The sequence below is a fragment of the Hyperolius riggenbachi genome, chromosome 11 (genome assembly GCF_040937935.1).
Source record: "Hyperolius riggenbachi isolate aHypRig1 chromosome 11, aHypRig1.pri, whole genome shotgun sequence".
NCBI classification, from domain to species: domain Eukaryota; kingdom Metazoa; phylum Chordata; class Amphibia; order Anura; family Hyperoliidae; genus Hyperolius; species Hyperolius riggenbachi.
In genome coordinates, this window is record NC_090656.1 from 34,745,368 (window position 1) to 34,770,655 (window position 25,288).

The 25,288-nt window shown below is 42.7% G+C and overlaps 1 protein-coding gene across 6 annotated transcripts in view; it reads right to left on the bottom strand.

Moving 5' to 3' along the window:
• Nucleotides 1–25,288, bottom strand: part of CDH13 (cadherin 13) — a 1,882,652-nt gene that overhangs the window by 341,284 nt on the left and 1,516,080 nt on the right. The window lies entirely within an intron of this gene.

Genomic DNA, 25,288 nt, shown 5'->3' on the forward strand with positions numbered 1-25,288 from the left:
CAGCTGCGCCCAAGTCTCCTGCGCTGGAATCGCAGTGTTCTTTCCCGGGGCCCCCAACCCTGTAGTCTCTAGTTATATGGCTTGCAGTCACTGCCACGTATCCCCATTTCTTATTTCTCTAAATCCCCAGTAGAAAGACCGACAAGCTTCTATTGAGAAGCCGCCGTCTTTCTGAACAAAAAAAAAACTAAAACCACGTCTTCCTTATACTTCCTGTAAGCGAGAGTCCTCACTTACATGTTGGAGTAAAAAAAAAAATAAAACTACATGTACATACTTTTTTTTTTCACTCAAAACACAATAAATTACATTTAAAGAGAATCTGTAATATTCTTACAATAAAAAGCACACCATTCTATTCCTTATTTTCTCCTGTGCCCCTCTGTGCTGTTTCTGCCACTCCCTGCTGCAATCCTGGCTTGTAATGAACAGTTTTAGGCAGTGTTTACAAACAAAAGACTGGCTTCTAACCACAGTATCATAGGCTGAGAACAGCTTACTGTGTGACTCATGCAGAGCTTGGAGGGGGTGTGTAAAGCTTCTGCCAATGACATGCAGTGCTGCACATTCCGCACATTCCACACATTCCAGCCTCAGCCCGACAGACAGAGGAAAGGAGATAAGATTTATCACAGAGACAGCGCAAGTAGGAAAGGCTGCAGTAAGACAGGCCACATTAGAACAGGTATAGGAACTTATAGGATAGAAGAAATAAGGCTTAAAATTTTGTTACAGAGTCTCTTTAAAATTAACGGTTTACCCCCCACACCCCAAAAATACCCAAATAAAATGTAACTAAAAAGAAAAATTACAATTAAAAAAGAAAAATAGTTACCTAAGGGTCTGAACTTTTTTTTTTTTAATTTGCATGTCAAGAGTGTATATTACTAATATTTTAATATTTTTTAAATGATACTTTTGTAAATAGTGATGGACGCAAAAGTGAAAAAAATGCACCTTTATTCCAAATAAAATATTGGCACCATACATTGTGATAGGGACATAATTTAAATAGTGTAATAACTGGGACAAATGGGCAAATAAAATGTGTGGGTTTTAATTATGGTAGCATGTATTATTTTAAAGCTATAATGGCCGAAAACTAAGAAATAATTTTTTTTCCATTTTTTTCTTAATATTCCTGTTAAAATGCATTTAGAAAAAAATAACTTAGGGCTCTTTCACATCAGAGCTTGCGTTGGAGAACGCTCAAAGCATACGTTTTGTTGTATGCGTTTTAATGCGTTTTGATATGCGTTGCACTGCAGTGAGTGTGCGTTTTTAATCCGTTTTCAATGCGTTACAGCACATAAAAAAACGCAGGTAATTTTTTTTTCTTTTAGTTTTCAACTTTCTACATTGTTCCTCTGTTGCATTCTGGGACTGATTGCCTGCGTTAACGGATTAAAAACACGCATAGTGTGCGTTTTACATTGACTAACATTGTAACGCATAAAGCTAGCGTCGGCCGAAAAACTGCGCCTGGGTGCAGTGTAACGCAACGCACAAAAAGGCTGCGTTATATGTGAAAGCTAAACTGAAAGTCTATGGACTTTCATTTCACCTTGGGTAACGCAAACTTTACCCTTTGCGGTGAAACGCAGAAAATCTGCCCTAATGTGAAAGAGCCCTTAGCAAAATGTACCACCCAAAGAAAGCCTAATTGGTGGCGCAAAAAATAAGATACAGATCAATTAATTGTGATAATTAGCGACAAAGTTATTGGCAAATGAATGGGAGGTGCTTGGATCATGCCTACGGTGAAAAACGACTGAAGGCTGAACTGGTTAATATAGTGTTACCGCGGAAATCATAGAGAATTTGGGGGATGGGGGGAGAACCTAAAACACCAGGGGCTTGATTCACAAAGCAGTGCTAACTGTTAGCACACCTGTGAAAACCCCCTTAGCACGTCTAAACGAGCTTTTTGCGCGCAAAACTTTATGCGCGTGAAACTTTACATGCGCACTGCGCAGAGCGCTCCGCGTGAAGTGCCCATTAAAGCCTATGGGACTTAGTGCGCACATAGGATTTTGCGCGCGTAAAACTTTGCGCGAGTAAAGTTAGCGCGTGATCTGATTGAGAAATCCAGTGCTAACCTACTTAGCACCCTGGTTAGCACGTCTAAAGACTTTAGACGTGCTAAGTAGGTTAGCACTGCTTTGTGAATCATGCCCCAAATGAGTTATTTTACCGACCTAATTTATTTTATTTTTTTTTTTCCGAACTGCCATTAGTGCATTGAGGCCAATATGGACTTCCACGTAATTACAAAGCCTGCCAGTCTCACCACCAAGGGCAGCCCTAATTAAACGTGAGTCTTTCTGATGTTAAAATGAACCTCCAGACTAAAAATCGACTCAGCAGCACTGAAAAGGCTTGGTGTTTCTTTAACAGTTTCACAGCATCAGAACTTTGTTTCTCTTATACAAGCCTCATTTTTAGCTGCATAGAAGAAAACTGCCCGGGCAGTTTTCCCTTTATGCTGTGCAAAGCATGATGGGATTTCTGATGTTGTTGTTCTCGTTCTGCTGTTTTGGTGCAATTTTTTTTTTTTACATTTTGAATTTGACAATTGAAGCATAGCGCGCAGCTGGGAGAGGTTATCAGGACACAAGACAGTTGGAACTGTGTCTCATTCTCCCTGTCACCTCCTTTCAACCAAAAAGATGGCTGCCCCCATGGCAAAGATGGCAGCCCCCATGAATCACAAACATTTGCCTGTTCTTTTAAAACAGGGAGGGTAAAAGATTATATTACCTATCTATTCTAATTAACATAACTAATGTAACTTAATTACAGTATGTTTGTTTAGGCTGGAGTTCCCCTTTAAACGCAAACAATTTTTGTACTGCAAAAATGAAAATGAAGAGCTCCCCTGTGATGTTCCCCGGAATATCGCACAGGCGTGTCGGACTCGCACCGTGTATCGGGGTCGCCAGCTATACATCGCTGCCAGGAAGAGGCACCAGAATAAGCAGGGCTGCAATATTACTTAGCACTGAGCCCTTGTGAATGAAATGTAACATGTGCGCAATTCAGCAGGACACCTCGCACAGCGGCTCCGATCACGGCGGCCATGTTTGCCTGTAGCGGCGGCGCTCTGCATGCTCCTGCCTGCTAGATAATGGCGGATTATTAAGGCTATCTGACCATGAAGAGTCCCGTTAATTATAAGTTTATTTTCCCCGTGATTACAGCCGGCGCGCAGTGTGCGCAATATACACAGAAAGCCAGCATTTATTTAACAAGACTGATTAATATGCAAGCGTACGTTCGCACAAAGTATCACATTAGCCTCATGTAGAGAGAGGAATAAAACGCCCGTTGTTCCCGACACTGACTCATTCCGGCTTTCTTTATAAATGACAAAGCTGTCGTCCGCTGACCCCCTTTCATGTGGAATCTCTGGAGACCAATGCATGATGTTCCGCCTGCACTCTGCACCTCACACACACGTTTGATTATTGATGCTTCATCACTACACGCGATTAACCACCAAAGACAGAATTTCTCAAAAATGCCAAATGAATAATGCCCGGCACTTATCTTGTTACCAATATGCCAAATGTCAGAATTAGCTCATGTCCTATGGAAGTAATGGGGCTGATTTGCTAAGATGTACCTGAACCTGGGGAATCTAGGTTATGAATAAGATCTCCCTACAAAGACAATTCCATTTGTTTGCACTTTTTAAGCTCCATTTAAGAGATATTGGACTTGGCGCTCTCTGACTGCTTTAAATTGATGGGATTCTCTGTAAAGAATCATTTGTTAGAAGACTCAGAGGCAGAGATAACCCATTAGGATCAGAGTAACCAATAAATGTAAAAAGGACGTCGGCTTCCTATACTGCCCTCCACCTAGGCAGAAGAGCGAGCAGAGAGATCATAATCAATCAGTGAAGGTATCTCCCACTTGACATGCTCTGATGTATACTAGGAGGACCAGGGATGAAATATATTGCTCAGTAGAAAGGGCCGGAACTGTTCACCCAGTGAATAGTGCGCAGCGAAGAAGGGGTGTTGGCTTTCGCCTCTCAGACATGGCATGTTCGACCCGCCCCCTTTGCACTGTAATGGAGGCAAACTTTGACCCCTCACCCTAGAGTCAGCAGACACATGGAAACCAATCAGCTATCCCTTCCACCTGGATTGCCCCCCTCCCCCATCACAACAGCCATTTTGCAGTCTGTGTTTGTGAAAATTTGATGTTCGGGCCATCATTATTGCTCAGCAAATCATGTCAGCTTGATTGTATTTATAAGCCAGAAAATATGCTTACAGTTCTGTTTATCACTATCTTTAAAACTGCTTTCAATTTTTTTGCTGCCACACACACAACTTTCCCCTGGGCAATTCTTGGGTCCATACAGAAAGGAGTGGAGATTGCCCTGCATAAGGTGATTAGCATAGGAGCCAATCACATAACAACCCCACTTCCACAAAAAACAACAACTGGCGTAGAGGATCTTCACAGATGTACTCTTCATAATGTGTTATCTCCAGCTGGAGTTCGACCTTAACCTTCCTGGCGGTAAGCCCGAGCTGAGCTCGGGCTATGCCGCGCAGGAGGCTATCTCAGCTTCTGGTGGGGCGATTTGCCCCATTTAAAGTGCTGTGCGCGCAGCTAGCACTTTGCTAGCTGCGCGCACAGTTTGATCACCGCCGCTCTGCGGCGATCGTCCGCACGCAGCGGCGGAACAGGGCCCCCCCGCCAGAGCCCTGTGCTGCCCGGACCAATGACTTCCAGGCAGCGCTATGGGCTATGACGTCATTCCGATCGTCGCCATGGCGACAGGAGAAGCCAAACAGGGGAACGCGTTTGTATATGTAGGGTAGAGAGGGAGGCGCCCGGAATAAGCGTATAATTTATGTTTAAATTGTACTGAGCAATATTCAAAAAATAAAATAAAATAAAAAATAAAATATAAATAGCGACTAAAGGTAACATAATCAATAGGTCCTACCTTATAAACGTGGACCCTGCACTTAGTAAAGAGAGATAAACTTTTATTTGGCACTTTTAAAAGACAACGCGTTTCGCGGATAATCCGCTTCCTCAGGTCGTGTGGTATGCCTTTAAAACAGAGAGAACACAGGGCACTCTAGATCACATATATGAATTCTGCCATAAAATTTCAATAGTTACAGTACATTGAAAACATTTGGAGATATTGAATACAACTGAAAAATAAAAATAACACATATCCACAAAACGTTAAAAATATACATATATATACACATACTCTCCGGGCTAAATCAATAAGTGGTAGAACTCAGAGAGAATACTCAGTGTTCCCAGCAAATTAAGTTGTATAAAACAAGGTTAAAAAACAGTGGGAGGCGCGAAGAAGTTGCTCACTGCATACCATATACAATTATTGGGATAAGTATTAGCTTTAGACTAGGCTCCCAGGAACATAATCTCAAACTGTACGAAAATATAGATACATTGAGATCTAAAGATCAGGAAATTTCTCAAGACCCCAATAATACCGATAAAAGTGAGGACCAGATTCTAAGGGAATGGATTCGTGAAAAAAAATAAACATTAAAAGTAGATTGGGCTCACAAATGCCCGCTTACCAAAGGCAGACTTCCGAGATCCTGGGCGCCTGTATGGCCGCCATGTTACCGCTGGAGGATTAAAAACTAGTGGAGGGAGGAGGAGAATGGTTGCGTCCGCGTCACCGCGCCAAACGTGGCGCCTGACGTCACCGCGGATACAGTGTATCTCCACGGGAACGGGATCTGGAGGGCAGACGTTATTGCGTAATTGGCGTCGCGTTCCACGCGGCTTACCACGGACCAGATCGTAGAGCAAATGGTGGGTGCGTCATAAGTGACGTAAGCCCAGCGTATTTGAGCCGCAGTGTGAAGCGTGGGAAAAGAGAGGAGGTGTACCATAACGGTGCGCCTGATATAAACAAATTCGTCCTCAATGGGTCTCCATATTATAAGGGTTCCAGAAGGGGGCAGTAGATCATTGTGGCCGGCTAATGGGACTAGATAAAATAACACATGAAAGATGATAATTAGAATAAATATTATACATAAAGAATATAAAAATAGGTGCTAATAAAAACATTAAGGTGCAGACATTAAGATTCAATGTAGATAAGTAATGAGGAGAATTGGTAATTATTTAAAGCAGAAAGATATCCGTAAAAGATATATTCTAACAGACATACACAGGCACAGGCATAGATGCTCAGAACAGATAGACTTCCGTATGGTGATAATACATAGTAATATAAACAATTGGTAATCTAGATTTAGCAGCTATATGAACAATTGATAATTAAGATTTAGCAGCTATATCATCTAGCACCAAAAACAGTACAAGACAATAAATAGTATAAAAACCTTACATCATGGTGGGCATAAAGGCGAAGAAAGGGCCCTATTGAATGTTAGATGGAAATCAGATAATCCTCAAGGTAGACTAACCCAGGGTCCTTATGAAAACTGGCTAGCCACCAGTCCCCCATAGATCTGAGGATGGGAACCTCGGGGGACAAGTGTAGGGTCCTGTAGGGGATGACCTTGGTGACGATCACCCAGAATGGCTGATGTATCTGTGTTGATGGCCCATCTATTGTCCCTGATAAAAGGCCCATATATGTCCCTAGTGGTGTAGAGGAAGAGACCCCTCTATGTAAATAATACCACCGTGTGGGATTAGGGGGAGAAGGGGGGGGGGGGGGGGGAATCAGGGGGGGGGGGGAGGGGGGGAAGGGGGGGGGGAAAGGGGGTACTCCTGTGTTAGATGGAATTAAATTTCGGCCTAAGTTGATAGAAGGAATACTGATGGTCTCATCCTGGCCAAGACTTAGTGGTGTGTGCCTGTTATCTAGAAATTGTGTTCTAAACAGATGTTCAACCCTTCAGGTTGTAGGGTTCTTAGTTTAAATATCCAAAGCGTTTGTATATGTGTTCCCCTATTTGCTATTGATGCCGGCGACGATCGCACTAGAGGGACACATGCGCCCTCTAGTGTTGTTTCATGTAGCTACCACTCTGGATTTCTGCCCATTTGGCAGAAAAAAAATCAGCCGCCAGGAAAGTTAAAGAGACACTTAAGCCAGAAAAAAAAAAAAGAGTTTTAATCACCTGGGGCTTCTACCAGTTCCCTGCAACAGTCCTGTGCCCTCGCAGTCACTCACTAATCCTCTGGTCCCCTGCTGCCAGCTAGTTTAGTTTTTGCCGACAGGCCCGTCAGGACTAGCCACGCGTAGCTTTTTCCGCATTCCCGACTGTAAGTAGCGCTATTGCAGACCGCAACAAAAATACGTGTTGCTGCATTGCGCACGCATAGATATGCGGCAACGCGTATTTTTGTACGCATTGCGGCCCGCAACAGCTCTAATTACAGTCGGGAATGCGGAAAAAGCTACGCGTGGCCAGTCCTGACGGGCCTGTCAGCAAAAACGGAACTAGCTGGCAGCGGGGGACCAGAGGATTAGTGAGTGACTGCGAGGGCACAGGACTGCTGCAGGGGGTTGGTAGAAGCCCCAGGAGAGTAAAACTCATTTTTTTTTTCTGGCTTAAGGTTCACTTTAAAGCAGATTCGAACTCTTGCACAGCGCAAAATGAAAAGTCTTTATTCCACATATAGTTTGATGAAGAAATTCACTTCACCTCTGTGTTCTGGGGTTATTATTTAAAGGATACCTGAGGTGACACGTGACATGATGAGATAGACATGTGTATGTACAGTGCCTAGCACACAAATACCTATGCTGTGTTGCTTTTTTTCTTTCTCTGCCTGAAAGAGTTAAATATCAGGTATGTAAGTGGCTGACTCAGACCTGACTCAGACAGGAAGTGACTACAGTGTGACCCTCACTGATAAGAAATTCCAACTATAAACCCTTTCCTAGCAGAAAATGGCTTCTGGGAGCAAGAATAAGATAAAAAAAGGCAATTTCTTATCAATGAGGGTCACACTGTAGTCACTTCCTGACTGAGTCAGCCACTTACATACCTGATATTTAACTCTTTCAGGCAGAGACAGAAAAAATAACACAGCATAGTTATTTGTGTGCTAGGCACTGTACATACCCATGTCTAGCTCATCATGTCACATGTCACTTGTGGTATCCTTTAACCAGATAAGACTGACTAATAAGTTGTTATCAGCAGCTGTGAATAGACTGAAGGAGAGCTCTGCCTAGGCAGCTCTCCATACAGTTGACTCTGAGGGAAGGGTCACACTTGAGCCCACGGAAAAGCGGCAACGTTTTTCTGAAGACAAATCATCATTCTTGGGCAGCAGCCAATTTGAGAGCAGCTGACTGTCGGCAACAAGGAATCGCACACAATATATGGGAAAAGAAGCAGCAGTGCCGCACTTTTTCTTTTTTGGCGCTGCGGAAAACCGCACATTGCTACCACTGCACTGTAATTGTGCATTGGGCAGAATTATGTGCGTTTTCATGTGTGACCCCTGCCCGAGGCTTAACCCTTTCAGTGCTCCATACAATGTAAAACCAAGTTAAAACTTCCGTAAATCGCAATGAAGAAAAAACATTTTTTTTTCATAAAGGTGATCATGCTGTGGCTAATCTTTCAGAGCAGAGAGGAAGTTCTTTCAGTTCCACTTTAATGGATAAATAATAAGTCAGGAACATCATTCCCTGCCTGGATCTGCTGGGCGGTGAGCTGTAATGACCAGCGCCGCACTTAACAATTTATTAGAACGCAAGAGAAACCTCAAGATGAAAAAAACGATTAACAAAAAGTGACCTAGAAAAATGTTTTCAGATTACGCGTCTACATATGACCTCATTTTATAGCGGCGCCGGCTGTACGCCATTCTCTATAGCACGCCGCGCCCCTGCTGACCTCCTACAACACTATAATTAGCTCTTATAAATGGGGAAGAACATTTCAACCCATTTCTCATTTTTTTGGTAGAACATTGATTAGAAAGCGGACACAAAAAAACCCAAAACAAATCACCACTCTCAGTGTGCCTGAGCTCTGCGCAAATGCGTACGCGCTGAAAGGTAAGCGCCGCATTCCCCGCTATTAATTCCCGTCTCGAGCGAGCAGCAGATGTCCTCTTTATAAAGACATCTGCTACATTAAAAAGTCAGCATATTTCGAGCCGCAGACAAGGGATAAATAAGTGATAGATAATATTTTCTTTACAACGTGTTGCGCTGTTTTCGCTGGAGAGGCGAACGGGGAAACGCTCAGCCGCTCGCTCGCAGAAGACGGGGAAAAGGCACAGTTTTCAATTACTGACACCCGACAGATGTCAGAGTGGCTCCTTTGTGATAGACAGCATAATTACACCTCATTTACATGAAGGTTTCTAGACCAGGGCTGTCCAGCTCCAATCCTGGAGACACTTAAAACAGGGGTGGAGGCTGCCAATGCATAAAAAATAGGCTAATAAGCTGTTAACTTAACAAACAGAGAGGTAATCTTACGTCTCTTCAAGAATTTGGACCCGTTTATTGAAAAAGGTGTTTTAATCGAGCACATAAAATTGACAATGCGTTTCGCGGGTGCTTGCCGCTTCCTCAGGTCAGTGAAAAAACAGGTGCCTTAAATGCTATGGCTGTGTAGCAAGCATGAGCGCCTCTCACTCTCCCTCTCCAATCCTGGAGGGACAGATCTGTGTTTAGGATGGATGGAGAGGACCTCGGCCTTTGAGGACTGGAGTTGCACATTCCAGCACTAGACTATTGTCACTGCAAATGCTGCTTATTTCAGGTGACACCACTGGTTGCCCTCTAATCTCCTGCTTTGATTGACCACTGATGTAGTTCCTGCTGTAAGTGCAGAGATACCCTCATGGCAGTCCTCTCACCCTCCTTTACAGGACAGAGCAGCACCTGTACAGCAACGGCTGGACTGTGTACTGGTTAAGGGCTCTGCCTCTGACACCTGAGACCAGGATTCCAATCTCAGCTCTTCCTGTTTAGTAAGGCCTCATTCACATCTGCTGCGCTGAAAAACATGTGAAAGCGCATGGTAAAAACCACATGCGCTTGTGCGCGCTTTAGTGCACGTTTCTCTGCGTTGCGCTGCGCTTTTTTAAAGCACGTTTTGCTTATTGTAGCAGTATCAGTTGTCAATAAAGCTTTGTTTTTACATGTAAATGTATTTTTTTTTCCAAATAGGGGTAAAAAACGCATGTGCTTCTACACGCTAAAAAAGCGCACCCATTCACTTGCATTGCTGTGCGCTTTACAGCTCAACGCACATAAATGCATGCAACACTACGTTTTTGTAACGCAGCTCAGCGCAGCGCATAGATGCGAACCAGCTACATTTAGTTACATGGTAAAATCAATACTTTGCTGAACACACAGGGCAATGCGTTGTGAAAAGCGCACAGAAACGTCCCTGATGTGAACGAGGCCAAGACAGCACCTCTTCAGTGAGGAGACCTTAGGCAAGACTCCCTAACACTGCTACTGCCTCTAAATCGCACCCTAGTGGCTGCAGCTCTGGCACTTTGAGTCCGCCAAGAGAAAAGCACTTTATAAATGTTCTGTGTCTGTGTTCTATACAAAGACCACAAAGTGTCACCCTAAGTTCATCAACAAAAACAGCTTTAGCAAAAATTTGTCCGAATAATTTAGCCTTTTTTTTTCACCTAATAGCTGCTGACTTTCGCAGGTAATAGCTCAACCCCCTTATTTAAAAATACCCTATATTATATTTAAAATTGGAGAAAAATTGATTTTAAAGTTATGATAGGAAAAAAGAGCAGTGAATTCCATGTTGGGGTTTCCAGGAGCTCCAAACTAGTGATGTTGCGAACTTGAAATTTTGGTTCGCGTACGCAAATTTGCTGCAAACGTTTGCGAACCAGCAAACCGTGCGAAATGCCATAGCCACCAAACATAACGTAGTTGACCCAGAGTCATGTTTTAATCTCTAAATGGCAGAAATCACATTGCATTCCTAAATTTGTGGAATAAAGTGCTTTAAAATGCCCAGCGCATGTACACATCGATCAGGTAGTGTAATTGTTATGCCCACTTCACACACACAGACGAAACGTCACATTTACAGCACCGCAAACAACTGCAAAGAGCTTTAGTGATAACTGCGTATGGAACCCCTGGAAACTCTGTGGAAGTGGAAACTTTGGCCAAGGATTGCTATACAGCCACAATATGGCTGTATGAAGGTCCCTGGCAATGCTGGACGTTTTAAAGCACTTTATTCCACAAATTTAGGAATGCAATGTGATTTCTGCCCTTTAGAGATTAAAACACTACTTTGGGTCAACTATGACATTTTTCGTGGGTCTTTTGCCATGGATCCCCCTCTGGCATGCCATAGTCTAGGTGTTAGGCCCCTTTAAACAACTTTACTATCACTTTTGTGGCCAGAAAAAGTCCCTCTAGGTTTCAGAATTCGCTTGTCCATTAAAGTCTATGGCAGTTCGCACGGTTTGCAAATAAATTTGCGCTCGTGAACCGAAAAATTAAGTTTGCGACATCGCTAGTACGGACCCCCTGGAAACCCCATCATTATTATTTTATTATTATTATTTATTGTATTTATAAAGCGCCAACATATTACGCAGCACTTTCTTTTGATATATGTAAATTTACATTTATCGCATTTAAATGTATACTTTTTCCCTTTCATAAATTTTAAATCGATTTTTCTCCAAAACTACAAGGTCTAGTTCCTTTTCAAGGAAAAATCCTTGAAAAATCGAAAATGTGAACATTTTTGCGAATTTGCATGAAATTCTCCAAAGCGTGAAAATGCAAGCATATTTTTGTGTAATAATCTTGAAAACGAAAATTGCATTTTTGATGCGAAAATGCCTTTGGCAAAAATTTGCAAACAACATTGTTTTCTATTTTTCCATGTTCTCCAGAGAGATACAGGGCCAAATGCCATTCCCCTTTTCTTCAGACTTTTCTCCTTGGAGGAAAGTTTTCCTCTGTGATTTAAAATAACTTTTTAGGACTTGTATTTGTTCGCTTGCTGGTGGTGTAAAAGGCATTTTGTATACAAGTTGTGAAAATATCAACTAGGAGAGGACTCAGGAGAAAAAGTGAATTGCATATGAGCCAGAGTGTTTTCTCATGTCTTCCCATGTTCGCTAATCTTCTTCAGTGTTCTCTCATGTTTTTCAGTTTCTCTTCTCTTCTGTGGTCTTTTATGTTTCCTTATTTTTTACAGTGTTCTCCCATGTCTGTCCATTCTCTCCTATGCCCTTCCATACTTTCTAGTATCTCTCTCACTGTTCTCTCCTGTTTTCTTCCATGTCCTCCAGTATAGTGCCATGTTCTCCCATCTTCTTCAATGTTCTTCCATTTTCTCCAGGGTTCTTGCATATCTTCACATGGGGGTGTATTCACTAAACCGCTTTAAGCAGAAGTCTAACGCACGATAAGTAGTATGCAATGCATTACATGTAATGTATTGTTTGTATAATGCTCTATTTATCGTGCAGTAAGGCTTTACTTTATTCTGCTAAGTACAGTTTGGTGAATACAGCCCAGTGTGAGGACATCTCTTGTGTTCTTACTTGTTCTCATGTTCACCACTACTCTCCCATATTCTCTTGCGTGAGGTGAGTTTTGAGGGCCTTCTTGAAGGTGTTGAAGGAGGGGGCTGCCCTAATGGGTGGAGGTAGTGAGTTCCATAGTGTTGGAGCGGCTCTTGAGAAGTCTTGGAGGTGTGCATGGGACTGGGTGATGCGGGGGGCGGTTAGGCGAAGTTCATTGGAAGAGCGGAGTGAGCGGCTAGGTGTGACACCTCTGAGTAAGATCAGAAATATAGGTTGGACAGGTTTTGTGGACGGATTTGTAGGTCAGACACAATATTTTGAATCTGATTCTGGACTGGATAGGAAGCCAGTGGAGGGATTCACGGAGGGGATCCGCCCTGGTGGAGCGATGGGAGGAGTGGATAATTCTGGCTGCCGCATTCATGATGGACTGCAGTGGGGCTATTCGGGTCATAGGGAGACCAGACAGAAGGGCATTGCAGTAGTCGAGGCGGGAAATTATGAGGGCATGGATGAGGAGTTTGGTGGTCGAGGAGGTCAGGAAAGGGCGAACCTTACAGATGTTACGAAGGTGGAAGTTGCAGGACTTTGTGAGGTTTTGGATGTGGGGAGTGAAGGAGGCATCCATCTGAAAATGGCGCCTGTGAATAATGGCGCACAGTGTTGCCGCTAATCCGTTTGCCGCTTATCGCTATTTAACGTTAAAGCCTTATTGTTATTTAGCGTTAAAGCCTTATTGTTATTTAGCGTTAAAGCCTTATTGTTATTTAGCGTTAACACACAGAACCCTCTCTGTACCTATCCCTAACCCCTAAACCCCCTGGTGGTGCCTAACCCTAACCACCCCTCTGGTGGTGCCTAACCCTAACCCCCCCCTGGTGGTGCCTAACCCTAACCACCCCTCTGGTGGTGCCTAACCCTAACCCCCCCCTGGTGGTGCCTAACCCTAACCACCCCCCTGGTGGTGCCTAACCCTAACCACCCCCCTGGTGGTGCCTAAACCTAAGACCCCCCTGGTGGTGCCTAACCCTAACCTTGACAGTGTTACATTAAATCCATTCATCATTTTGCAGTTAAATAACTTCTGCAGTTTGGCTTATGTAGGGCGCTATTGATAAATAACGTTAGTGTGTGCCACTATTGATAAATAACGTTAGTGTGTGCCACTATTGATAAATAACGTTAGTGTGTGCCACTATTGATAAATAACGTTAGTGTGTGCCACTATTGATAAATAACGTTAGTGTTTGCCGTTTTTCTTCTTTTTTCCCTGGGCGCCATTATTATGCAGTACTAACGATAAATAGCGATAAGCGTATCTTTTTAATGCGGCGCCATTTCTATGCATAGGCACTGTGCGCCATTATTCACTGATCCCCTTGAGTGTGGAGTCCAGGGTGACACCCAGACAGCGGGCTTGAGAGGTAGTGCGAATGGTAGTGTGGTTAACAGTGACCTGCACATCTGGGAGGTCCAGGGATGACCGGGGTGGGAAGATCATAAATTCCGTTTTGTCTAGATTTAGTTTCAGGAACCTAGCGGATATCCAGGAGGAGATGGCAGATAGGCAGGAGGAGACCTTGTCCATGGTAGTGGTGGATATGTCAGGGGTGTGGAGGTAGATTTGGGTGTCATCTGCATACAGATGATAGTTAAAACCCATGGAGGAGATAACCTTGCCAATGGAGGATGTGTATAGGGAGAACATTAGGGGGCCAAGGACCGAACCTTGGGGGACTCTCACTGAGAGGTGGTTGGGGGTGGACGAGGACTCATTGAAGGAGGTCGTAAAGGAGCGGTTGGAGAAGTAGGATGAAAGGCAGGTCAAGGCGAGTTCAGGAATGCCCATGGACTGGAGGTACTGGAGGAGCAGGGGATGATCTGCTGTATCAAAAGCTGCGGAAAGGTCAAGGAGGAGGAGAATGGAGTATTTACCTTCAACTTTAGCTAAGACAAGGTCAATTATCACTTTGGTGAGAGCCGTTTCAGTTGAGTGGGCAGGCCGAAATCCAGATTGCAGTGGGTCTAGTAGTGAGTTGAAGACTAATTTTCTTCTGCTATAAATAATGTGACATTTCAGGATTAACTGGCTCGTGAACCTTCGGTTTAAATGCCAGAGATTGATCAAAGCGTGTCATACTTTGTGTTTCATGCTGGAGGAAATTAAGAAGTACTAAACCTTAAATATAGGTTAGTATCTTATTTTTTCCCGCTCACAAAACGAGAAGAGAAAATATTTAAGAAGAAAATATAGGTGTTCAGTTTAATCTATATGCACATTAAGCTATCAGAGCTGCTTTGGCCAAACCAAATTACAGCCTTGTACATGAAATATATTGTGAAAAGGAAAAAACATTCATTAGTCAAATGTTCTACAAAGTATGAGATCTAAAAGGTAAAATTTGAGGTTTGCTTAAAGGACTTACGAGGCCAACTACGTGAAAAAAGTTAATTACCTGCCTCTAAGTTTCAGGCACGGAGGACGCCGTCCGCGCCCTCCGTGCAGCGCCGCTGGGTCCCCCGCTCATTATCCCCCCCCCGGGCCGACGGAGGGGTTGGCCCTAGAGCTGCGCAGCCGCATTCGCGGCCAGGCGGACTGCGCAGCTGCGGCCAGAGGAAGCGGCCATCTTTGGAGGGGAAGGAGAGCCCGACCCGGGCCGTGGGGTCGGGAGCCGGCCCGGGGGGGATAATGAGCGGGGGACCCGGCGGCGCTGCACGGAGGGCGCGGACGGCGTCCTCCGTGCGTGAAACTTAGAGGCAGGTAATTAACTTTTTTTACGTAGTTGGCCTCGTAAGTCCTTTAAGGATTTTTCAGTAATTTAAGGACCCAATAAAGGACCACTTTTGAGAAAAATTGTAGAATACATTCATAGGGGATTGTGATTGTCCTAGTGTAAAAGGCACTATAAATTACCTTTTTTCCCTATGTCGATGTCATTTACAGGTAGTTCAAATCTAACAAATTTTACAGATTTTGGATAAATCCATCTCCGGGTTTCTCAGCGTTCTCTATATTTTCAAAAATACTTACTGAACGGCAGTTGCTCAGTCCAAATCCCCAAATAATATGCAAATGAGTTTGGAGGACAAATTGGCATCTAAAGCCACGTACACACTTACGATAACGATCGTTTGCAACAAACGACGAATGATCATTTGCATATACTTGAAGAAATGGTCGTTAGATTGCTGAAGAAAAAGGCCTCAACGAGAAGATCGTTCGTTTGCAAACGATCCAGGATGTTACGTAGATTTCAGAGGGAGGTAACTATGCAAAACCATAAGGTCGTTTGTCAAAACGGAAAGAACGTCATTGCTGATGGACTGTAGAAAAAAGGAAGCTGCGTAGTGTTCGTTCGCCAAACGAATGTTCTTTCTGTAGATTAGAGGAAATGACATCAGAGCTATATTATAAAAGGGTTTCAATCATTACAGATGTTGCTGCACATAGATATATATATATATATATATATATATATATATATATATATATATATATCATGTGCTATAGTTTGGGAACGATCGTTTTGTAACGATCTCTATACACACAGGGATTTTTATAACGATCGTCGTTACAAAAAATCCGCCAGGACGGAAATTTTGTTTCAAACGATTATGGTCGTTGATCATTACATTTAATGATAGTTTGCGTTTTTTTGTAACGATCGTCATTTGAAATGATCGGGGAACGATCGTTTCAAACAACTATAGTCGCATGTGTGTAGATCCTTTCCAGGGAGTGCTTTTGTAATGAATAAAGGAGATACTGAGATTCCTCCATGAGGAGATGGATCAGTCTAAAACCAATCAGATATGTCAGATTTGTACAGACAAATGTACTTTTTTATGTATGTATTTTATATGTTACAATTTTTTGCTGTAGCCCTCCATTAACTTTAACATCCAACACATACAAGTCTATTCTCTGTAAGATATCTGCCATCATTTTCATACAATCCATAAACTTTGGAAACTTTACATAAACTTCCAATTCACCTTAGAATCAGACCCAAGCTAATATGTGTTGTCTTTAAAGGGGCACTATGGCGAAAAGTTGTAAAATTTAAAATATATGCAAAAATAGGCAAATAAGAAGTAAATTTTTTTCCAGAGTAAAATGAGCCATAAATGACATTTCTCTTATGTTGCTGTCACTTACAATAAGTAGTATAAATCTGACAGAAGCGACAGGTTTTGGACTAGTCCATCTCTTTAAAAGGGATTCTCTGGGATTTATTTATTTTCAAAAGCACTTAGTGAATGGCAGTTGCTATGTCCAAATGCCAAAAAACTGTGTAGCGAGCAGGGTAGCTGGTCAGCATCATTGTTTAAATCCTTTTTAGGGAATATCTTTATAAAGAATAAAAGCCTTGCTGAGAATCCCCCATGAAGAGATGGACTAGTCCAAACCCTGTCGCTTCTGTCAGATTTCTACTACCTACTGTAAGTGACAGCATTATAGGAGAAAAGTCATTTATGGCTCAATGTACTCTGGAAAAAAACATACTTCTTCTTTGTCTATTTTTGCACATAATTTAAATTTTACAATTATTGGCCATAGTGCCCCCTTAAATAACTCCAAGCTCCAGTCCTACCTATCTTGCTAATCTCTAATCTTATGTGTTTTGCTTTGCTTTTATAATCATTACATTTTTGCAAATTCGCCGTCAGATTTTAAAGGAAACTGCAAGTCAATGGCACTGACTTTAGTGGTTAAAAGCAAAGCCCCCATATATGTTATACTCACCAAATTTGCTACTTATGTTAAGAAGAATAATGAAAACAAGGGGGGAAAGTACAAAAAAAAAAAGTTGTACTTTTTGAGAAAATTGATTTTAAATTTACAACTGGAAATTTTTTTTTTAATGTGGTTAAATACCCATCGGTGTAAAAAAATGTTAATATATCCCAAGAAAAAACATTGAATTTCATGCTGGAGTAACCTGCGCTTGCAATGGTTTTGCTGGGGAGCTGCAGTACTGCTGTAAAAGGATCCCTGGCAAATATACCAAATATGTGTATATATAGGCTTACCACATGCTTATAATTTCCAGTTTATGCATAATTTATGTTAATGTCTTCCTGGATTAGTCTAGCTTTAAATTTGCATAAAATTAATGTAAATTTAGCACCTACTCTAATTAATTGTCATCTTACTGGCTACAGTAGCCATCTTTATTCAGGAAGAATAATTATCTATGCAAACGAGATATTCCAATGGAAAAAATGCTCGTGTTCTAGTGAAGCTCTTTTTGAGTCTTAAGGTGCCCATTAAGGTGGCCATACACGATACAACAAAATGATCCAATTTTATGGCAATTCGATAAAAAAAATTAGTTGTACAGAATTTTTTTTTTACTTCCCTGGTGGTATTGACGGTTATACACAAGTCAAATAACAGGCTAGGTTCATACATTGGTAGTCAGATGGCTGAAGTACAATGGGTTGAGACAGAGACAGAGTCCTTAGGCTAGCCGAGGTCTATACCGAGTATCAGCTGACTGTAGTACAAAAGGATGAGACTAATCAAAGTGGAGAGCACGCCGGGTCATACACAGAGTAACAATCAGGATAATGTACAATATAAATATATATATATATATATATATATATATATATATATATATATATATATATATATATATATATATATATATATACATCTTTAAATATATATATCTGGTCTAACTAGAGTACATATATATCGGCAGTGTATGCATTTATATATAGCTCTGAAAACTAGCTGACTTAGGTACAATAGCAAGACAAGGTCCAGCGCTCAGTAAACTGATAGCTATAATGGACAGCGAGTAACTGAATGCCCTGGGCGTATATAGAAGGAAATGAATAGATCACAGACCAAGCCCCCAGGAAAATCGGACCAATCAGCAACATCCCTGCAGCAAGTGTCAGCTGACCACAGGAATCAGCTGAGACACCTCAGACACGCCTCCTTAACCTATAAAGGCAGCTCTGAGCTGCGCGCGTCCTACTAGGGAGACTGCCAGAAACAACACGCTGACTCTACAGGGGAGCGGGGGATGCATCTTAACAAAGAGGAAGAGGAAGCTTCTTGCAGCTGCACAACATTGTCAGAGCAGCCTCCAGAGACAACACCAGATAAGTTTGTTACAACTCTCTTGTACTGTATACTAGACCCTTGCTTGACACATTTTGGCAAGTTACAGGAAAAAAAAGGTTATAAAAATGAATTGGATCACTTTTTGCACAGAAATCCTGGGGAAATTGAACGCCAGGGAGGTTTTAATCCATTTGAGAATTCTGATCAAATTCCCCATTTTTTTTCCTATATAAACCCTTCGGGAGTGTTGCATTTTTAAGATCAATTTTTATGATTGAATTGATTGATTGATAGATTGTCATTTTCTCAATGTATAGAGCCAAGCACATTTTTTTTAGAGTACAATATTCAACCATTTTTGTTCATAACTGGGGAAAAAATTTAATACAAGCGTGTGGCATGTTGGTCAGATTTTTTAAATGTTACAATTAATCTGAAAAATGAATTGTAATTCTTGAATTGAAAAGAAATATAAAAAATTGTATGGGGTGTGGCCACACTGATACAGTCTTGATTGTACAGTTTACCCGCTTCTATGTAATGTGAGGGACTACCTAAAAATATAGATTGTACAAACAAGATTGCATCATAAGTGGGCACCTTTACAGAAAATTCTTCAGCTCTACAGAAGGAAAGCATGTTTATAAAATGTAGGCCAATTAGCTATGAAGGGAAGGAACTCCTTCCTGCCTCCAGATGGCAGCTGGATAAAAATTCCTGGATCAACCTTCTGCTGCCTCATTACTGGAGATGGAGCTTGTTTACTATAGTTTGTTCTTTCAGAAACAACACCGTAGATTATTCTGTAGAACTATTTCCACATCTTTCACCACGAACAAACCATTTCCTAGCTGCAGAACACAGCAGACCTCTAACCTCGGAGGGTGAGCTCCAATATTTTGTGGTGTCTTTAGCTTGGACAATATTTCACTACATAAATTTGTGATATGATAACTTGGATTGGTTCAAAAAATTCTTCAGTGGATTTGGTACGTGACTTCATCTGTAGTGACTTCACATTGAGGTTACTTTATTTTCTTTGGGTACACCAGGACGTAGACATTATACGCCCGCCAGTAAGTTAGGCACAGAGCGAGCTGAACGACGGCTCTACCAGCTGCCGCTAAACTCCCCGGTGGTGTTAATTACTATTTCCCCTCCGAGCTGTAGCAACTGAGAGGGAGATGTAATTCGAAGTCTGGTGATCGCCGGATCCCTGAATTTCTCTTGCGTGAGGTGCGCAGCATAGCATTGCTGCTATGACAGTTCGGCGCTCGATGCTGAAAGCCATGAGAGGAAGATACCTGCTTCAATACCAGGTCCCGGGAAATATGTGATCCTTCCTCAAATTATGTAAAATAGATGATTCCTGGCCTGAAAAGAAAGGTCAGTAGATTGAAGTGACTTAGTATCAATAACGTGAAATATTTATTAAAGAAAAGAAAAAAAAAGAGAAAATGTGTACTATAGATTGGGAAAATTAGAGGTTTTTTTTCCATTTTTATTTTATAGGTGAGCTCTTTTAGATGAAATGCGGTAGCACATATATTTTTTAAGGTTCCGCTCACTAAGGTCTGAAAAGTTGACTTTAACATGTTCAAGGTCTGTATAGGACACACCACTTTAAAGAGACACTGAAGCGAAAAAAAAAATATGATATAGTGAATTGGTTGGGTACTATGAATAATTACTAGAAGATTAGCAGCAAAGAAAATATTCTCATATTTTTATTTTCAGGTATATAGTGTTTTTTCTAACATTGCATCATTCTATAATATGTGCAGATTACACAACACTCAGCATTCAAAATGATTCTTTCAGAGCAGTCTGTGAACTAATGACCTCTCCTCTCTAGCAGAGAAAAAGTAAACAGTTCAGGAACAGTTGAGATAATAAAAGTCAGAAAACAGCCCTCTCCACGACTTTGAAAGTTGTAGAACTTAATGGCTTTTTTTGCATAGAGATAACAACTGGAGTTTCTTTTCTCTTTCTGTACTGGAAACAATTAGACTGATGTATCTGATCTTAATGTTTTATTTCTTAGCTGTACTACACATACAAATCATAATATCATAATTTTTTTTTCGCTTCAGTGTCTCTTTAAGTATGTAACTAAATAAAAAAAAAAACATCAGTTTTACAAACACACTTACAAAATGGAGGTATTTTTTGGAAGTTTCAGCGACCCCACAGAGGAAGCCAAGGGACCTGACACCTCACAAGGGGCTGTAAGAAGTCCCAGGTACGATAAGTAAAATGTATTTATTTTACAAGTTCAGGTAAGCATTAGTTTTAACATTACTCGTCCTCATGTTGCTTTAGGGTGTTTTTTTTGTCCATTTTGAGGGTTTTATAAAGATAGGGTAAAAAATTATATGGGGCCTAATGTACTAAACGATGGCAACGATGGTGAGTTATGGCGCCCTACCCATCATGGCTCCCGTTACTTAGCAAACAGAGATCAGATTAATTAGGCAACTCATGTTACGCTGCTAGCGGTAGTAACAGTAAAATCGCAATGCGCTGACTGGCTGCACGCGGCAACCCTACCGCAGTTAAGTGAATGTGGGCATTGGACAGATAATTTAGGAGTTTTCTGAATCAACCTCTTTTTCAGCTAATTGTAGATCCACTTGGAATGTCCTGGATAAATTATTATCAGTGTTGAATCAGTGGTATATTTGTCTAGTATGGTTTATTACCATTACGGCTCTGCGAACAGATCGTTAAATGTGATATAAATGTTCTCTGCATATGTTAACAAGGAGATTGTTAGACAAGGTTGAGAGATTTGAAAAGGCATGACAAAAATTGGATTCAAGAGAAGATGGACTGGAAACCCTTTTGACAAAGGCCGTCATTTAAGGTTGAAGGTTACGCTTTGTGCCAATTTTTGGACAGAAAAATGTGAATTATGCCTGGAACTTCCTGGAAACAAAACGATCATCCTTTTAATTCCCTGTTCCCGGCAAGGCACGATATTTGATATAAATGGAACCATTGATTCAGAACTGCGTATATTAGGTCATAATTAGCCACTTATGTTTCCTACGGCCGAGATTGTATTAGTGTATTAATGACCGATTGTGGCGGTTTGCTCCACTTTTTCCTCACATCCATTCCGAACTGAGATTTTACCAAGCGGCAGAGAAGGCCAACTGGCCAAAGGTCAGGGTTTTCCAATGTCAGATTACCTACAATTCTCAGACAATTGTTGTATAGCATCGTTATATTTAGTTATATTTTAATGAAAATATTTCTGCTGCACATTTAAAAGAAAACAACGCGGAACACCACTGTAAGAAACTATACCAACTATATGTGGGTTGCTATTGGCAACAACACAACACACCTTTATTCCGGCACCAGCAACTCATTAGTAAGAGCTGCAAACACGACTCTCATCACAGCAAACAGCATAGGAGATAGAACTTCTTTAGGCGTCTTCCAAGTTTCAAGGCGTTTATTCAGTAAACAGATATACAGATACAGTTCGTTACATCTTAGCAAAGCAGATTCTTCTGTAGTAAGTCCGTTGCGTTACAGCTCTTGGCTCCAGTCCTGGCAACCAGGTTCCTCTTATGTCTACAGGTAGAAAACTGGTCCAAATAGCCTCCATAGATCAAAACGTGTGGAAGATACAATCACTAAACACATTTTAAAGAACATTGGGATACATTCACAAAATGCCGGTAAAGGGAAGGTACTCACGTAGAGCAATTATGGTTTGCCAGAATTTCCTTAAATTGCACTACATGCATTCTGAATAGGGATGCTGATTCGGGTTTTACAGGATTGACATTTCCGTAGCAGAAATCTGCATTTCCTATCGGAATTTGGAAAAAGGAAATCGGAATTCCGTGGAAATTCAATTTACTATAAGTTGATAACTTTAGCCAATCACAGAACTCAGAAGCAGGGGCGGACTGACAACTCATGGGGCCCCCGGGCAATAGGAGAATATGGGGCCCCCATACCAGTGTTTCCCACCTTTCACGTTATATTTTTACAGACTAAGATATAATAATTTATTGACAACAGTAAATATGTTATATTGTGATATTGTACACTGCCAAAAACCCCTGCGCCGCGCCAAAAAATGGGTGTGGTCACGCAACAGAATGTGGGCGTGGTCATGGGTGGGGCAAAATATACATGACCTTAGCAGTGGTGTAAAAGGTCTGCCGGGGAACTTTGAACTCTGCCATAGTGTTTCCCCCCCAAAATACATGTAATCTGACAGCATTTCACTAAAAATCCATGCAATTTGGCAGAGGTTCCTCCAAAACACAGATAATATGGCAGTCGTTCCCCCAAAATAGACGTTATCTGGCAGCAGCGGTTCCCCCAAATACACATAATTTGGCAGCGGATCACCAAAAATACATGTAGCAGCAGTGGTTCCCCCAAAATACACAGAATCTGAAAGCAGCAGTTCCCCCATTATACACAATCTGGCAGCGGTTCCCCAAAAATACACATAATCTGGCAGCTGTTTCTCAAAATACACTTAATCTGGCAGCAGCAGTTTCCCAAAAATAGTTAATCTGGCAGCAGTTCCCCCAAAATAGGTGCCCCCAGTATAGGTAACCAGGTCAAAAGGTATCCCAAGTGGAAGTATCCAGGTCTATAGGTTTTCCCAGTGCAGGTATCCAGGTCTATAGGTGTCCCCAGTATAAGTAGCCTAATCTACAGGTGTCCCCAGAATAGATAACCAGGTCTATAGATGTCCCCATTTAAGATAGCCAGGTCTATAGATGTTCCCAGTTAAGATAGCCAGGTCTATAGATGTCCCCAGTTAAGATAGCCAGGTCTATAGGTTTCCCCAGTATAGGTAGCCAGGTCTACAGGTGTCTCCAGAATAGGTAGCCAGGCCTATAGGTGTCCCCAGTACAGATAGCCAGGTCTATAGGTGTCTCCTGTATAGATAGCCAGGTCTTTAGGTGTCCCCAGTATATGTAGCCAGGTCTATAGGTGTCCCCAGTATAGCCAGGTCTATAGGTGTCCCCAGTATATACAGTCAGGTCTATAGGTGCCCCCAGTATATACAGCCAGGTCTATAGGTGCCCCCAGTATATGTAGCTAGGTCTATAAGAGCCCCCAGTATATGTAGTCAGGTGTATAAGTGCCCCCAGTATATGCAGCCAGGTGTATAGGTGCCCCCAGTATATGCAGCCAGGTGTATAGGTCTCCCCAGTATATGCAGCCAGGTGTATAGGTGCCCCCAGTATATGCAGCCAGGTGTATAGATGCCCCCAGTATATGCAGCCAGGTGTATAGGTGCCCTCAGTATATGCAGCCAGGTGTATAGGTGCCCCCAGTATATGTAGCCAGGTGTATAGGTCTCCCCAGTATATGCAGCCAGGTGTATAGGTGCCCCCAGTATATGCAGCCAGGTGTATAGGTGCCCCCAGTATATGCAGCCAGGTGTATAGGTGCCCCCAGTATATGCAGCCAGGTGTATAGGTCTCCCCAGTATAGCCAGGTGTATAGGTGCCCCCAGTATATGCAGCCAGGTGTATAGGTGCCCCCAGTATATGCAGCCAGGTGTATAGGTGCCCCCAGTATATGCAGCCAGGTGTATAGGTCTCCCCAGTATATGCAGCCAGGTGTATAGGTCTCCCCAGTATATGCAGCCAGGTGTATAGGTGCCCCCAGTATATGCAGCCAGGTGTATAGGTGCCCCCAGTATATGCAGCCAGGTGTATAGGTCTCCCCAGTATATGCAGCCAGGTGTATAGGTCTCCCCAGTATAGCCAGGTGTATAGGTGCCCCCAGTATATGCAGCCAGGTGTATAGGTGCCCCCAGTATATGCAGCCAGGTGTATAGGTCTCCCCAGTATATGCAGCCAGGTGTATAGGTCTCCCCAGCAGGGGCGTAGCTAGGGGGGGTCGGGGTAGGACAAGTGCCCCCGGGCGCTGGGTCCCCAAGGGCGCCCAGCTGAGCTGGGTTTTTTGTTTTGTTTCTTTTGGGGAGGGGAGCAGCGCAGAGAAGAGGGAGAGCTGTGCGGACGGTGGAGAAGGGGGCTATCTCCCCCCCTTCCCTCACCTTAGGGTGCTCTCCCTCCCTCGCTGTCCCCTCCATTATTGTCCGGGTGGCTGGCAGCGGCGGGCGGAACTTACCTCCGTCTCGCTCCGGTGCCGGAAGTTCGGGTGCCGCAGCCGCTGCTCTGGACTGGACCAGACCGAGTAGCGGCAAATCCATCCGGCGCTGCGACGAAATGGAGGTAAGTTCCGCCCGCCGCTGCCAGTCACCCGGACATTAATGGAGGGGACAGCGAGGGAGGGAGAGCACCCTAAGGTGAGGGAAGGGGGGGGAGATGGCCCCCTTCTCCACCGTCTACACAGCTCTCCCTCTTCTCTGCGCTGCTCCCCTCCTGCTGGGGGGGGGGGGGACCTGGCTACCTACTCTGGGGACATATAACCCTGACTACATATACTGGGCACATATACCCCTGGCTACATATACTGGGCACATATACACCTGGCTACATATACTGGGCACATATATCCCTGACTATATATACTGGGCACATATTATACCCCTGGCTACATATACTGGGCACATATACCCCTGGCTACATATACTGGACGCATATTATACCCCTGGCTACATATACTGGGCGCATATTATACCCCTGGCTACATATACTGGGCATATATACCCCTGGCTACATATACCCCTGGCTACATATACTGGGCACA